Below are 18,393 nucleotides of genomic sequence, written 5' to 3' on the forward strand. Positions count from 1 at the left end.
ATAAGGATATTATCCCAGATTACCCAAGGGGGCTCAATGTAATTACAAGGGACTTTAAACATGGAAGAAAGGGGCAGAAGTGTCAATGTCAGAGTTCTGCTGCATGGGAATGAGATGAGCAGACACTGCTTGCTTTGAAGATAAAGGAACGGACCATGAACCAAGGGAAGCAGGTCACCTCAAGAAGCTGGAAAGGGGCAAAGAAATGGATTCTCCCCCAGAGCCTCCAGAAGGAATGCAGCTCTGCCAACACCTTGACTGTAGCCCAGTGAGACCCATGTTGGACTACCAACCTGCAGATCTGTAAAGTAATACATGTGTGCTATTTAAGCTGCTAAGCTTGTGGTATTTTTCTTTTCAATGGCAGCAACAGAAAACGAATGCAAGAGCATCTCATTCACATATATGGTGGCTGGAAGATTGGTTGATCATGGAACCTCAACTCTGATGGCCCCTCAATTCCAACAAGCAAGTCTGAGCTTCTTCCCATAATAGGCTCAAGGATCCAAAATCCAGAAATAGAGGACACGTTTTCATTTCCAAATGCTTTTACATCTCTTCTTTAGCCATGTTTATTACTGTTTGACTGCTCAAAGAGTGTCTTAAGGCTAGTCTAGATTCAGGAGAGGAAAAATAGACTCCACCTCTTAATGAGAGAAGCTTCCATCTAACAAGCAAGGGCAAGGGAGTGGGAGGAGAAATATTTGTGGTCACCTTGTAATCTACTGCATGATCTGAGAAGCAGCCCAGTGTGTGAACCAAAAACGCCTGCTAGGGAAAGGCATCATTCCAGTTTCTGCGTCTAGGGTGGAATGGAAGACTGAGTTTCACTGTACATCTAGGACTTAACAACAGCATTGACTCTGCTCCCAGTGCTTCTCCTACTATGGCCAAAACAAGAAACAGTGCCCTTTCTCTACCTCCTTCTCCCTCAGCCCCTAAATGCAGGAAGCATCATGCTAACATTTCCCAGAGACCTGTCAGTCCAAGGAGATGTCTGACCACATATAGTGGGAATTGTTACAAACTTGCTGTGAATATCACCTAGGGAGAGGGCCCAGGATTCCACCTTCTGGTGATGAACATGCAGAGGCATGAGGGTCACACCCTGAAATGTGGAGACACCCATATATTCCAGTTTTACGGATAAAGAAATTGAAGTTTTGAAGAAACGAAACCATTTGCTCAAAGCCACATCACGGCAGAACTGAGCTAGATCCCAGAAATATGGACTATTGGGAGGTAGCAAAATATAGGAAGGCAAACAGAAACCTTGGAGATACACACACTGCAATCAGACACTGCTGATTACCAATAAACACCCTTCCCTTCCTCCACTTCCCTGCATGGCAGAATTTCAATTTCATTTCAATTTCCACTCCTCTCCCTATGGTTCTGGGAAGGGTGGCCCCTGCCCCAAGTATGAGGGATAAATCTCAGTTCAGCTAAGCCAGTGATAGTGGCCCTATTCCCTTTGTCTATAATTACAGTTGATCCATGAACAACACAGGTTTCAACTGCATGGGTCCAATTATACACAGATTTTCTTCCGCCTCCGCCAATGCTGAGAGAGCAAGATCAACCCCTCCTAGCCATCCTTCTCCTGAGCCTATTCAGTGTGAAAACAACAAGGATGAAGACCTTTACAATGGTCTATGTCCACTTAGTGAATAGCCAATATATTTTTTCTTCCTTTTAATTTTCTTAGTAACATTTTCTTTTCTTTAGCTTTTATTGTAAAAATACATATATATAATGCATATAACATAAAAAATATGTGTTAATTGACTATTATGTTATTGGTAAGGCTTCCAGTCAACAGTAGGATATTAGTGGTTAAGTTATACACCAAGTTTTGACTGTGCAAGGTCGGCACCACCAAACCACAGCATTATTGAAGGGCCAAATGTAGCTTTGCCATAAGCATAGGCAGTACTGGCTCTATGGACATGCAGCCAGTCCATGCTGAGTCTTGTGCTCAGAAGGACCTAATGCTTCATTCAATGCTTGTCATCATCCTAAAATTCTTAGTAATTGTTGAACAAGAGATCCTGAATTTAATTTTGCACTGAGCCCTGCAAATTACGTAACTGTTCCTAAGCATATGGTGCAATACTGGTGAAAATGACACGGGGAAGCTTGTTGGAGAACTTTTAATAAATATTTTCTTTGTTGTTATTGACAGGAAACATACACATACACATATACACGCACAAAGACACAGCCTTCTTCTTGTGCATGCAATGCCTGGAACTCCTGCAGCCATCTTGCAACCTTGAGCAAAACAAAGCTTACAAGCTTGACAGAGCAGAAAGTTGGAAAGAACCTAAATTCTGATGATGCCACTGAGCTGCTGAATGAATGAGCCTTTGGGTGTTTTGTCATGTGAGATAATAAATCTTCTGCTTTGTTTTTACCATTTGAGATGAAATTTTCCTTAAAGATTTTGCAGAATACGTTTAATCAACAAGTATTAACTAGATGACTTTGAGAACGGTATTTGACTTTGGTGAGCATATTTTCCTATCTATAAAATAAGAGCAATGCCACCTCACACACATGTTGTGAGAAATAAATAATATTTGGCACACGACAGGTGAATTAGTTCATTCTTGCACTGCTATAAAGAAATACCCGAGACTGGGTAATTTATTTAAAAAAGAAACAAGAGGTTTAATTGGCTCACGGCTCCACAGGCTGTACAGGAAGCACGATGCTGGCATCTGCTCAGCTTCTGGCAGAAGGCAGAAAGGAATCATGGCAGAAGGCAAAAGGGAAGCATGCTCCTCTTACCTGGCCAGAGCAGGAGCAAGAGAGAGAGGGGACAGGGAGGTGCTACGCACTTTTAAACAAGCAGATCTCACAAGAACTCACTCACTATCATGAGAACAGCACCAAGGGGGATGGCGTTAAACCATTCATAAGAAACCATTCCCATGATTCAGTCACCTCCCACTAGGTCCTGCCTTCAACAATGGGGATTACAATTCACCATGAGATTTGGCCAAGGACACAGATTCAAACCGTATCAGCAAGGAACAGTCCAATGATGGTAGTAATAGTGATTGTCATTGTGTTGTTATTATTGCAGTTCCTAGCCCAGTGCTATTATTCATCATAACCTACAACCTACCCCCATTCCTACCCTATTTGAAATATATTTTAGTTCACCATTCATAGGCCACTTAAATATATATTCAGTCACAAGGAAAGCACTTCAGTTAAGAAAATTCTATATAGCGCCTATGAGTCATGTGAATGCCAATTATGAAAGCTGCTTAGTTCATGTCTGTATGTGCGCTCCACTAAACCAGCTCATTTATCCCATACCTGAACCAGGAACTGTCAAAAGTAAATTAGAACTTAGATATTCACATAACAATATATTTCTCAAAATCATAATACTTAGTGAAAAAAAGTTGTAAACTAATATGTATTATATACCGCATGTTGCCCTTAAATGAATGTAAAATGATAATAATGACTTCTGCTTCTGGGAGGACGAAGTAAATATATTTTTTCCTATTCTTCCCACTAAGTACAACTTAAAAAAAAAAACACGGTATGTTAGATCTGAAGCTAACATATAAAAAGACTTTGAAAGGTGAAGAGAAGGAGGTCAACAGCCTAGTGGCTGTTGGAACTGGAAGAATGGCATGGTGGTGGATTCCATAGCTTTTCTTTTTTTTTTTTGAGTTGGAGTCTTGCTCTTTCACCAGGCTGGAGTGCAATGGTGTAATCTCGGCTCACTGCAACCTCTGCCTCCTGGGTTCAAGAGATTCTCCTGCCTCAGCCTCCCAAGTAGCTGGGACTACAGGTGCGTGCCACCACACCTTGTATTTTTAGTAGAGACGGGGTTTCACCATGTTGACCAGGATGATCTCGATCTTTTGATTTCATGATCCACCCGCCTCGGCCTCCCAAAGTGCTGGGATTACAGGTATGAGCCACCATGCTCAGCCCATAGGTTTTCTTTTAACTTCATATATCCCAGACTTGAAGCAAAAGTAGCCTGCAATCAGGAAACACCAACAGGCTCAGACAAAAAGACCCTGGTAAAATTCTGCTGAGTCTAACCACAGACTGAGGGACGGGGCAGCCTAGAGCAACAGAAAACTTGTAAGAGTAACTGCTCTACTCTAGCCAAACACCACAAAAGAAAAATGTGGCCCACCTGCCATGCCATCTCCATCAGCAAAGACTGAGTGGGAAGCTTAGACTTCCACCCACCCCACAAAGCTGTAACAAAGTGCCAAACACCCCCACTGTATCCCTGCCCAGGGTGGTGCCAGAGAAGGCCAGGTAAGAGACTGAGATTTTCATCCCCATGAGCCAGTAAGGAGCTCCCTGGCCCCTCACAATGTCTATGGAGACCACATGGGGTAGATGCTGAAATTCCTACCCTACTCCGCAGTAAGGAGGAGCCCATCTGATCCCACAGGTATCAACAGAGACCAAATGGGAAACCTGGACTTTTATCTCCCTGTGGCACAAACAAGTTGACAACCCCCTTCTTCTGCCACAGCAGTGTCAGAATAACCCAGTTAAAACAAAAAATTTAGGCTAGGCGAGGTGGCTCACACCTATAATCCCAGCACTTTGGGAGGCTAAGGTGGGCAGATCATGAGGTCAAGAGATCGAGACCATCCTGGCCAATATGATGAAACCCTGTCTCTACTAAAAATACAAAAAAAAAAAAAAATAGCTGGGCATGGTGGTGTGCACCTGTTAGTCCCAGCTACTCACTAGGCTGAGGCAGGAGAATCGCTTGAACCGAGGAGGCAGAGGTTGCAGTGAGCCGAGATCATGCCACTGCACTCCAACCTGGTGACAGAGCAAGACTCTGTCTCAAAAAAAAAAAAAAAAAATTAAATAAGATCCAATGTCTCATAACAACCTACAAAAATGCCCAAGTTTCAATCAAAAAACATTTATCCTATCAAGAAACAGAAAGATCTCAAACTGAGTGAAAAAAAGACAACACTAAGACAAGAGAGATATTAAAGTGATCTGACAAAAATTTAAAACACCCACAATAAAGATGCTTCAATGACCAATTATGAACACACTTAGGAATGAACAGACAAAAAGCAGCAGTAAAGATATAGAACCAAATGGAGATTTTAAAACTGAAAAATACGGTAGATACAAAAAATACAGAACAATACAGAAATAAAAACCTTGATCAGTGGGCTCAACAGCAGAATAAACGGAACAGAGGAAAGAATCAGTGAACTGCAAAATAGAACCATAGAAATTATCCATTCTGAACATAGGAGAGGATAGAATGGAAGAGAAAAATGAACAAAGCCTCAGGGACCCTTGCAACCGTAACAAAAAGTTTCACATTTGTGTCATTGGGCGTTCCAGAAGCAGAGTTAAAAAAAAAAAAAAAAAATGTCCTGGCCAGGCCTGGTGGCTCACGCCTGTAATCCCAGCACTTTGGGAGGCCGAGGTGGGCGAATCACGAGGTCAGGAGATAGAGATCATCCTGGCTAACACAGTGAAACCCCGTCTCTACTAAAAATACAAAAAAATTAGCCAGGCGTGGTGGCGGGCACCCGTAGTCCCAGCTACTTGGGAGGCTGAGGCAGGAGAATGGACTGAACCCAGGAGGTGGAGAGTGCAGTGAGCCAAGATTGCACCGCTGCACTCCAGCCTGGGGGACAGAGCAAGACTCTGTCTCAAAAAAAAAAAAAAAAAAAAGTCCTGTGTTATACTCAGTGTCTACATGCAAACCCAGCTGTAAGACAAGTCTCTAACGCCTGACTCCTCAAAGTGAGATTCAAGGACCAGCACATCAGCATCACCTGAGAGCTTTTCAGAGGAACATCATAGACCTAACAGGCCTGAATCTGTACCTGCAAGATCCTCAGGTTAAAGGTTGGGCGTGGGGACTCACATCTGTAATCCCAGCACTTTGGGAGGCCAAGGTGAGAGGATCGCTTAACCCCAGGAGTTCATGACCAGGCTGGGCAACATAGTGAGACTCCATTTCTTAAATAAATAAATATCCCCAGGTTTGCATGAAAATCTGAGAAGCATTTCTCCAGCTGCCTTCTCCTTTGCCCCAACCAAATGGATACCCCTGCATCCTTTTTACATAAAAATTCTGGACTTCTCTATGAACTGCAGGTTAGAAGCAGACCAGAAAAGAATCAATGTATTAAACTAGGAAAAGTATTGGACTAAGAGGTCTGAATTTTAAATCTCCATCCTGAACCTTTGTATCAGCGTTGGCAGGATTGCTGGTTTTTATGTTTGTTTTCCTTATGAATTTGGGGGCGCAGACAAACTAGAAAACTAGAAGGTTCTTCCTATTTGAATATTCTAGGATTCTATTACATGCTAATCAGATTACCCAAAACTACGCAGGCAAAGCTCATGCACAGGGAAGGTCTTTACCATGTCTGGTGTATGATTATGACAGGAATATTTTTGAATCTAACTGTAATTCTATTTAGGAATTTGGATGACTTGAGCTTTGCGCCTGCAGCTTATAATATCACCGGCGACCTGTCACAGAATTGTAACCTTGTAACTCACTTACCTGTTGATGCTCAAATATATACATATATAATTTTAATAGTACCCATTACACATAGACTTCCATTATAACACTATTTCCACTCGGTCATAATTTTATAAAAAATTCCCTATTGGCTAAAATTTTCCAGGCTTAATCACACTCTTGAGGTGAACTTTTTCAATTAAACTCCACTTAAGCCAATTTTGAGGTCTTTGAATGAAGGAAAAATATATATATGCCAGACTCTTAAAAATAATTGTCAGGCAGGTTCTCTCTTTTTTTTTTTACATGTTTATTTAACACACTATCATTCATACTTCAAAAAAGGTCTGACCTGTTTTGCATCTTAAATTTCCCAACGATGGAGGCAGAAGTGCTTTTTTGCTTAGAAGTCCCCAATAACTCTCTCAATTATCTCCTCTGCCATGGAGAATTATGGAGAGTCTGTAAAACAGGTAGTTAGTTCTAGGCTTGTGGGGCCACTTAGCATCTATGAGGCAGAATTCAGTTAATACACATTAACTCTCTTCCTTACAACCATGTCAAAGTTTTCCATTTAGGGACTAACGAGAAAAAAGTCATTTGGATTATTGATCCAGTGTGAGTCATCTAGAATGGGGAAAAATATGTAATTACCACTATTTTGAATCACTTCCTTTATTGTTTCTAAACTTGATTCTGGACCCCACAGCCTCTGTTGATTGTGTTATTTTTACAGGGGAAAAACAAGCTTGGACTTATCTCTCAAAATAATTAGAAGGCAGTGCCTTCTGGCATTTGGTCCTGTCTCTGATCCTCTGTTTGGTTGTTTTGTTTTGTTTTGTTTTTCTAGCAAATGCTTTGTATTCACTCTGTACATCTTCATTTGGTTGATCGGGAGCAGGAAGCCTGCCAAAATACACACAGCCATCCTCTGTGGCATGGCCAGCCCAGGGCAGGGCAGGAGTGAATTCTTTGCTGGATTCTTCATGCCCAGGCCTTGGTGCCAATTGACAAGTGATGGAGACTTACTTCTTGATTCTAAAGAGATCTCTCCAGCAGAGTGGCACAGAAAGGATGAAAAACCCTCATGGATTTCAACTGCCCCTTCTCCCAGCTAAAGCTTTTGCATGCTGCTTAAGGAAGAACCATGTCCGAAGAGCTCCAGTTGGGCAGAAATAGTCTGTACTGGGAGGCTGAGGCGGGCGGATCACAAGCTCAGGAGATCAAGACTATCGTGGCTGACATGGTGAAACCCCGTCTCTACTAAAAATACAAAAAATTAGCTGGGCGTGGTGGTGGGCACCTGTAGTCCCAGCTACTCGGGAGGCTGAGGCAGGAGAATGGCCTAAACCCAGGAGGCGGAGCTTGCAGTGAGCCGAGAATGCACCACTGCGCTCCAGCCTGGGGAACAGAGCGAGACTGCCTCAAAAAAAAAAAGAAATAGTCTTCTGCAGAAAGGCAAGATGCCTTGGACCACTGACTTCTTTTCTGCCAGAGCTCAACTCTGTCCTCTTCTTTTCAGGGAAGCCTTTTCTGCCTTCTTTGAAGAGGTCACTTTGCTCTCTGCACAACAGTCATGCTGATCTTTTAGTCCTGGACTATGCCATCCTACCTCCTGCCACAGGACCTTGGCACATACCATTCCCTTTGTCTGAGACACTCTAGCTACCCCTCTTTCTCTAGTGAGCTCCATTCATTATTTATATCTTAGTTTATATTTCCTCAGGAAAGAAATCCAGCCTTTTTGGTAAGTATGAATGATCATGTGTTAAATAAACATTTTAAAAAAGAGATAACTGGCTGGGTGTGGTGGCTCACACCTGTAATCCCAGAACTTTGGGAGGCTGAGGCAGGCAGATCACCTGAGGATGGGAGGTCAAGACCAGCCTGGCCAACATGGAGAAACTCTGTCTCTACTAAAAATAGAAAAATTAGCAGGGCAGGGTGGCACATGCCTGTGATTCCAGCTACTCGGGAGGCTGAGGCAGGAACTGCTTGAACCCAGGAGGGGGAGGTTGCACTCCAGCCTGGTTAACAAGAGCGAAACTCCATCTCACAAAAAAGAAAAAAAAAAGAGATAACCTGCCTGACAGTGATTTTCCCAATCAAATCAACCTCTCCTAATGTTTTGTAACATACCAACATATGCTCCTGTTTAATGGTACCTGTCACTGCTATAATCTTACATTTATTTGAGATATTTTTGCTTTATTAATAAGAGTATCTATTCTAGCTGCATGAAGATTTAGACCACATATAATCCTGATGCTTGACATAGGGCTTAACACATAGCAGGTACTCAGTAATTATTTGTTAGATAAATGACAAATATTTGGCTGGGTGCGGTGGCTCACACCTGTAATCCCAGCACTTTAGGAGACTGTGGCGGGTGGATCATTTGCAGTCAGGAGTTCGAGACCAGCTTGATCAACATGATGAAACCCCATCTCTACTAAAAATACAAAAATTAGCTGTGCATGGTGGCACATGCCTAGCCCCAGCTACTCAGGAGGCTGAGGCAGGAGAATCACTTGAACCCAGGAGGTGGAGGCTGCTGTGAGCTGAGATTGTGCCACTTTACTCCAGCCTGTGAGACTCCGTCCCCCAACCCCCCCCAAAAAAGACAAATATTTGTTAGACAGTATCAATGAATGAATACATCATTTATTAGACATTTCCAGGGGGAAGGAAGATCACAGGGCCTAACCCAGCTCTGCCAAATGCCTCAGCATCAGAAGAATGTGCCTGTTCTCTTGTACGATGTTGTTCTCATCTTGATACATATAAGACCTGTGAAATGAGTAAAACGACAGAAAGGGAAGAGTTCCGAAGAGGATCTGGGGAAGCCTCCATTGAGCTCTATGTAAAACACCTTCTGAGCCAAAATGCTGTAAACCTAGAAATGAATCTGGGAGATCATTCCTGGGATTTTCCAGGTGAAGAAAATGAGACTCATGATTCCACTGTAGTTACTGGCAAACTCCAACCCTTCTTACTCCTCATCCCTTCCTGATCCACTGCTCCTACGAGACAGCCCTTAACAGAGATGCAAAAATTGAAGAGAGTGCAGAAATTACCAGGAGCTGAAGCCCTGAGCAGAGATGACCATAGGAGAGGAACAGAGTGATTAACTACACGTAAAACCATAGGGTCTAGCTTCACTGGGAAGGCTCCAAGGGTATAATTGTCCTCTTTTTTCTGTAATCTCTAGTGAGCTCTTTTATTCTTTAATCTATGAAGACACTAAAGGAGGTCAGATAGAAAAACTTACCCAAGTCTCACTCATTTTGTTAATATAAATCCCACTTGTGCTGCTTTCAAGTTGCTTGTAACCAATCTCATCTAAGTTTTCTCATCCATAAAATGGAAACAATTGAGCCCATCTTTTAGGGTTATTGTGAGAATGAAATGGAATATGATTTATAAAGTGCCTGTGCATAGCACATAGGAAACACTTCGTATGACCTAGTTTAATTCAACATTAAACATATATGTGAGTGCTTACTATATGTCTAGTTGGGACTAAGCTAGGTACTAGGGTTGGGACTTGCATTACGATGGAGGAAGAAAGACATATTTAAGAAACAAAAGAATTGCAGGTAAGGCTCAGAGATATGCATAAAATATTACAGAGCAACTGGAACAGAGAGGGGTTTGGCTACTCATAAATAGGTTAAACTAGGAGATCCTCTTTGAGGATGTGACATTTAAACTGATTCAACCATGTAAAGAGTTGGGGAAAGTGTGTTTTGACCCAGGAAATACTGGAAAAATAAAGTATAAGGTATTGAGGTGGGGATGTCCTTATTCCCTGTGCGATGGGAAGCCTATGGAAGTGTTTCAGCAGGAGTAAGAGAGAATCTGAGTAATGTTTTAAAAAGATCTTTCTGTCTGTTATGTGGAGAGAATGGGTTTTAATGGGGCAGAGAGGCCAGTTAGAAAGCTAGTGTGGAAATAAAGGTCAGAGATAGATCGATGGTGGTATAGACTAGGATGGGTGGGAGGGAGAGGAGTGAATGCAATTAGGATGTATTTTAGAGACAGAGGCAAGGATGATCTGCAGGAAAGGGGACGTGGTAGGAAAAAGGGAGGAATTGAGGTTGAGTCCTAGTTTTTTGTCTTAAACAACTGAAAATAATGATGTCATTTGTCAAGATGGAGAAAAATGGAAGATTGAGACTCTGGGGCTTTTGGTGTTTGCTTTTTTTTTCTTTTCTTTTCTTTTTTTTTTTTTTTTAACAATGTGGGTGGTAGATCTGGGAATCTAGAAATCTGTGTTGTCCAATAAAATATAACTCATCTCAGAAGGGTTTTAACAACATAGAAAGTACGAATTTATCTAGAATGGTGACATGGAGAGCTCTTTAGGAGAAAGAAAATGAATTAGTTCACTTCTAGCAATGCTACCCGTTCTTTAGAAATTGCGGTTACTTCCTTCTGGTGACAGAGTCCTCATATACGCTATGAGATCATTTTTCTTAATGCAGATAAGTAAACAATGCTGCCAAGTACCATCCGTCTTTGTTTCCCAGGAATCCCATTTAACTGCATTTCCTTTCTTTGTCCTGTTTTCTCTTTTGAGGTTTGAGGCAGAAAAATTCTCAAAAAACGGCACAGAGAACATAGTACATGCCTTTGTTCTGGGAATTTAGTAATGTCAGTCACACTCTGTTTAGGAAAAATTCAAGAGTTTACCTTTAAAAAGTAGTTAAGGTTTTGAGGGATCTTACTTTATTATAACAGATGGCAAAGCCTGTAAACAACTCAGTGTCACTTTCATATAAGCTTTTTATTTTTAACACAAATACAATGAAAAGAGCATTAGACCTGAGAAAAGATAGCAGTCCCAACTCGACCATTAAAAGTCACCTACCCTCTATGGGGTTTGGTTGGTTTGCCTGGGAATAAAGAGAACTTGGACTCCACATCCTTTCCAGATTTAATGGTCCATCAAATGTTGGCCAGGGTGACACAAACTTGCTCACACTAATCAAGGTGATGAACGTGTGTGCATTTGCATTTCCTGGTCTTTGATTTCCCAGATGCTCTGCCTTACTCCCTGCAATGCAGCCCATCGCTTTGATAGCCAGTCGGCTTGACAGCTCTTTCCATAAACTCTAAATTGGCAAGGAAGTTTGGAGAAAAGAAACAGCCTTTATGTTTCAGAATCAACCCTCAGCATAAACGTCGTCTGGGGGCCACATGTCTTGGAGAGGAGTCATTTTCAACCAAGAGTGCTTCAAGTCACAAGTCACTCCAGCTTTGATTCATGTTGGGAAGCTGCCTTGCCTGCCTGACAAACAGGGGAACCACCATCAGAGAGATTATACAACGTGTAATGCCATGGTAATCAGGCTTGTCAACTTATTTTATAACAAATCTGTGGCTTTGATTTGAAACTAAGGAAAAAGCCATGGCTACAAAGTGATGGGCAGTAAGACAGGAATGAGGCAGGATGGTGAAGCACAAAGGTAGCAGGCTAGAAGCACAGGTCTTCTCTCTAGTCCCACTCTTACCCCTAACTGGCTGCATATCCTTGGGTAATTCATTCTGTCAGACCCACTCTCCTCATCTGCAAAGTGCTGGAGTTGAACCATCACCTCTCATGTCTCTTCCAGCTTGGAGATTCCACAGGCAATTGCAGGCCCTGTTAGTGTCTGTGCATACAGGACAAGAGAACAGTGCTATTTGGCCCAACTGGACTTGATATATCACATTCTTCCCCCCATAGAGAAATATCAGGCAAGGAGGAGTGAAGGAACAGGGGCTGGGGCTTGGGGAGGCGCTAATGAAGGATTTCACCTTTCCCTGAAGGTTTCCACTAGGGTCTTTGAGTTGGAGCCAAGACAGGTGGTGACTAGAGGGGAATGGTGATTAGTAAGACATGATGAGGTGGAACCTGCAGGGTGAGGTATTTACTTTGTCCTTCTCTACAGGAGGAGAATGAACAGATGGAGCCTTAGACCTTCACAAACATTTTATTAATGTAACCTTGAGTGTGCAAACAGGCAAAAGCCTAAACCCTAAAGGCCAAAAATATCAATATTGATTCTCTTTTCTCTCTAAAAAAAAAAAAAAGGAGGTCAGTCCCATAATATTTCCCCAGATTGAAACTATTCATAGTCTCATAAAACACACAACTGGAGCCAGAGAATAGGATTTAGAGAGGTGGCTTTTCCTTTCAGACTTTTTAAAATGGAAATTAATGACTGGTATTTTGCTCAATGAAACATTTCTCCTAAGAAGCTAATAATTATATGAGCAGTATGGTTTCAATTATTCTTAACAGTGTTAGCAACTACCAGTGCCCTGAAAAGCTTTCAGGTAGAAGGAGACAATAGCTCTATCAGGAGTTATCATATGCCCTAAACCAAGGCATGGACTTGCTGTCCCTTTTTGAACACTACTGTTTTTTCCATTCAGTTGAGTATGAATTCCGTGTCATGCACTCTGTTATACACTGAGGTGATAAACAGGAGAGATAAGTCTCAGCCCTCTCCTATCTTTTACATAAATTTGATTCCCTTCCTGTTTTTTAAGTTCCTCCATAATGTGGCCCCAGTCTATCAATCCAAACTATTTTCCACTATTCATCCGTGTATTTTAACCTACTCTGCTGTTTGTCCCCACAAATACATACACGCATACCTCACCAGCACATTCACAGACAAACATAATATTCAGTTCCCTGTTGCTTCATTTTTTCATGTTCCCCTATCCTATTGATAACTCTACAATCTCCTACTTATTTCTCTAAACCCCACCCAGATCTGAAGTCTCAATCCTTTTTTCTAGCACCTTTTTTGCTCCTTATTTGCTGTATGCCAGTTTGCTTATCACATATAAGTTCTATAGTCCTTAGAAAAATAAATAATGTTTTACATCTTCAGTAGCCTCATAATATTTGTTCAGTGTTAGTCTCAAAATAAGTTTTCAAGTCCTTGCTTGGTTGGTTAAACATGTTGTAAGTAATCAAGATAAGCTACTATAATAATGGTAGAAACTCAACCAGATGGCAGATGTTTAGAGCAACAGGCTTTAATCTAATTAACATGCTTTAATCTACTACATTTATCTGAACCTTAAGCAGACCTTTCCCTTAACTGTATAATTATTAAAATCACAAAACATTCCAGGACATCATACTTTAATGTGGTACATATATAAAATATCTAAGTACAATTTACTACCTTTCTAACTTCAATTATTATACTTAATTAAAATTAAAGTTTTAAAAAAACCTGTTTCTTCTTTAGTGCTCTGTAATGTCACCTTCATCATGAATCAATTGACCATATACATGTGTTTATTTCTGGACTTTCTTTTTACCCTACTGGTCTGTTTGTCCTTATGTCTATACCACCGAGTCTTAATTACAATAAATCTTGATATCTAGTAGAACACAATTTATACATTGTTTCCCTTTAAGGATGTCTTGATTATTTTCAGTCTTATACATTTCCTAATGAATTTAGGGATAAGGCTGCCAATTTCCTCCAAGGTACCTGCTGGTCTTTTGGTTGGGATTGCACTAAATTTAGAAATGAATTTGAGATATTTGACATCTTTACTATATTGAATCTTATCTCCCATGAACAAGAGATATCCTGTCATTAAAAATATGATAGCCAAATGGGAAAAAGTAAAACGTGATCCCCTACCTCACACCACACACAAAAATCAATTCCAGGTAGACTGAAGTCCTGAAGTTCCAAGTGTGAAAACTAAAACAATGGAAGGTCTAGAAAATAACATTAAGAAGATTTTCATGATCATGGGGGTAGGAAAGGACTTAAACAGGACAAAAAAGCTAACTATAAAAGAAATAATAACTTGGGTTGCACTGAGATTACAAATACAGTATAGATACTAGAGGACAGTGAAAATGCAGGCTATTGAGTGGGAGACATTTGCAAAACATACATATATATATAAAACAAAGGGATTATACCCAAAATATACAAACAGCTCTTACAAATCAATGAAAAGGACAGAAAACTTAAAGGAAAATTGGGCCATAAACTTGAAGAGGAATTTAGCAAAGGAAATTCAAATGGCCAGTAAACACAAATAAAGTTGCTCAATGCTGTATTTTTCATCAGAGAAGTGAAAATTAGAACTACAGTGAGATACCACCATGCACCCACTATAAAGACTATTATTATCAAGTTCTGGCAATAACGTGAAGCAACAAAAACTTCCCTACACCAGGAAATGGAAGTTGGAGTGACCACTTTAGAAGATCCTTGAGCATTAATTGAATATATGTATAATCCATGAATATATGGGTTGAATATATGGATTGAATATATGTATAATCCATGACTCACTAATCCTACTCCTTATACAGCCAACAGATATGCACCAAAGACTTGTACAGCAAAACACATGAACAAGAATAGCAGCATTATTTGTAATGGTAAAAAAAATTAAAATAGCCCTAATCCATTAAATTCCATCAATGATAATCTAGATTTTAAAATTTGTAGTTTGTTTTTTTTTTGCAACATTGAAAATAAGTAATCAATTTATACATGGATGAATCTCATAAACAATGTTGAGCAAAAAAATCCAGTCAAAAAATAATTTATACTGGATAATCACACTGATAAAAGTTCAAAACAGGCCAAATTAATCTATACAAAATAGGAGGGAGTAGATAGTAACTGGAAGGAATATGAGGAGTCTTCTGTAATGTTGATAATGACTAGGTGGTGATCAATCAGGTGTGCTTACTTTGTGATAATTCATCAAGCTGCACACTTGTAACTTGTATACTTTTCTGTATGTATATTATATTTAAATTAAAATGCTTTTTAATTAGATAAAATTTACTACCACTGTTTCAAAATGTGAGTGTAAAATATGGATTCAACATTAATCACTAAAGGAATTAGAATTATATCACTCTGGCATGTTGATTATTTAAGTTAAAGATATTTGAAAAACACCAACTGCAAGAAGATCACTCTGACATTCATAGTGCTTTTTAAAAGTAGAAGATGAAATTCTCAGGTGAAACATAGTCTCCCTATTAAAAAAAAAAAAAAAAAAGCAACATTCTTATCATCAAGATTAGAAAAGTTAAGCCAAAGGAATTCTATATAAACTAACCTTGTTAAATCAACCCTTATCTTCCTAGTCACTTCTCTGCCCAATTAAATATCTTCATCCAAGTCCTTTGCCTTATCACATCTTCACAACTTACTATTCTTTGTTCAATTAAGTATATAAGTAACCAACTGAACTATTTCTTCAGATTTTCATTTCCTTATGAGCGCTTTCTTGCCACATAAAACTCATATTAAATAAACGTGTATGCTTTTGTCTTGTTAATCTGTTTTATGTCAATTTAATTCTCTGGCCCAGCTAGGACTCTAAGAAGATGGAGATAGAGTTTTGCCATGCCTACAGAAAAATAGTTTCTGAAAAATCTGAAGTGATATGTAAATATGCTTAACACTTAGGGAGAGATGGCACCTTTTCTGCTTAATGCCATCAGTTTTCAATTTTTACTTGGCTAACCTGTTCTTTCCTTGTCATTCATTGGCTGTTCTGGATCCTTGATAACCGGGTGGTGGGATTAGGATACCACTTGGCTGTTCTAACTCAACTGCTTTGACTTCTGATATCTTGCCGGGGCTAGAAAGGTCTCACAGCCATTACCATATGGGTGTCATTACTGCCCATTTTCAGCAAAAGGAAATTGCTTTGACAGTCTATTTTCTCTGTAAACCTGCAAAATTTTTTTGTCACCTTCCTGGCTAGAAACAGAAAAGGTTTTAGAAAATGCTATGCTATTATTCACTCATTTAACTGCTATGATTTTTAACTTTTCTGCCTTCCTAATAGCTCCATGATGAAAAAGCCCAAGATTTAGACTTTCTCATCAATGACATCTGAGGAGCCTTCTTCATTACATGTTCATTAGTTGTTCTTTTTTTTCCTGTCTGCCCAGGTACAACAGATGCAACAGGAAGAGAGAACAGACAATTCTCAGATACTCTTTTAGATCTGCTAAAGCTTCAATGCAGTAGACCAGAGCAGAAAGCTGTAGATGAGGTGATGGTAAATTCATTTGAGTCAACTCTCCTGACTTCTCTTTTATAACATAAACACATAATTTTCCCTTCTATCTTTACAAAAGAGAGACTTCAACATCCATAAACATATATTTCTATTTTGAGGTTACAGACATAAAATTTAAAAATTCAACAGTTCTCAACCATTTCCTTTAGCAATGGCCCATACATAGACTACAATGGAAATTAACTAGTGATGCATGAAATTTCTAAAGGAGCTCCTTATGATATCTCTCTAAAAAAATTTTAAAAAGAGCTATAAAGTTGTTAAACAGATTTATGGTAGTTTTAATGTATCTACTAAAATGTTGGATTCATGTCGGCTTTTGTATTAAGGAAAAATGATTTCCTAATAACCCCTTATAAAGGTAATTGCTGATTCTAAAGCCATTATCTTTAAAAATGCTAATATAGTTTTCTTAGTACAGCTTCTAAGCAATACTCAGTATGCCTTTCTCATTTTACATATATTCCTGACACTGATAAATATCAACATATTTTATTTTCGTTTTGTGATTTCTTTTTATGAAGACAATTTTTAACGAGCAGTTTCAGGTTCATAGCAACATTGAGTGGAAGGTACGGAGATAGCCCATATGCTCACTTCCCCAACACATATGCAGCTCCCCCAGTAACAACATACCCCATCAGAGTGGTACATTCGTTACAATTGATGGACTTAACGTTGATACGTCATTGTCACCCAGAGTCCATAATTTACATTAAGGTTGCCTCTTGGTATTGTATATTCTGTGGGTTTGGACAAATAAATAATGGCATCAACCAATCATTGCACAAAGTAGTTCCTTTTTCTTTTATATAGTTTGTAATATTTATTAATAAATAAGGAGTTATATATAATCAATTCACCGATGGCACTTTTATCACAGACTAAATTCTTATTAAGTTGTTCTGCCTCAGGCATTTCTGTTTTATTGCATTAATGGGTCTAAAAATCCATAAAACAGTACCACACTTTGAATTCTTAAAATTTAAAATATATCTTTAAATCTGCCCAAGAAAATGCTCCTTCCTTTCTGTGCCCTACACCTGCTCTACTGCTGGAGTCATTGCTGCCACCGTTACCTGATTCTCTCTTTGAGAAAGAAGTAAGATTCACAACCAAATCCCTTTGGTTGGAGAGGGCCATGTGACTTGTTCTGGCCATGCCTCATGAACTCAGTGACATGCTATTTCCAGGCCACAGTACTTAATCATCAATTTGAGACCCTCTAAAGATCTCTTTTATCTGCTGCAGTACCTGCCAACCCCTGAGCTGGAGGCTGCTACTTCAGCTTGAATTCATAGTAAGGAAACAAAAAGACATCAACCTGCAATGAACACAGCATCAGAAATAAAGCTTTGTTATTTTAAGTCATTGAGATGGGCAGAGAAGGCAAGTGTTGTTACTGCGTCCTAACTGAGTTGATTCTGACTAATACACAGCAAAATAATTGATGTTTTCAAAAACTGCCCCAAATCTCATTAGGATTTTGATTAGAATTGTATTAATCCTGAAGGTTCATTTTGGAAGAGCTAGCATTTTCACAATATTGAATCTTCCTGTGTCCAAGAATGTGATATGACTCCTCACTCATGTCTCTTATTCTGAATAAGGTTGTATATATTTTATAAAGTTTACACTAAGAGCTAGGCCTGTATTGCTATTTCTTATTTATGTTTGTTCCCATACTATAAGGATTTTTAATTATTCTGCAACTGGACATCCTGGTGAATTTTCTTAATAGTTCTAATAGCTTTGAATTGAGCCTCTTGTTTCCTAAGCCAAAAGTAAATGGT

The sequence above is a fragment of the Pongo abelii genome, chromosome 19, assembly GCF_028885655.2.
Source record: "Pongo abelii isolate AG06213 chromosome 19, NHGRI_mPonAbe1-v2.0_pri, whole genome shotgun sequence".
Classification (NCBI taxonomy): domain Eukaryota; kingdom Metazoa; phylum Chordata; class Mammalia; order Primates; family Hominidae; genus Pongo; species Pongo abelii.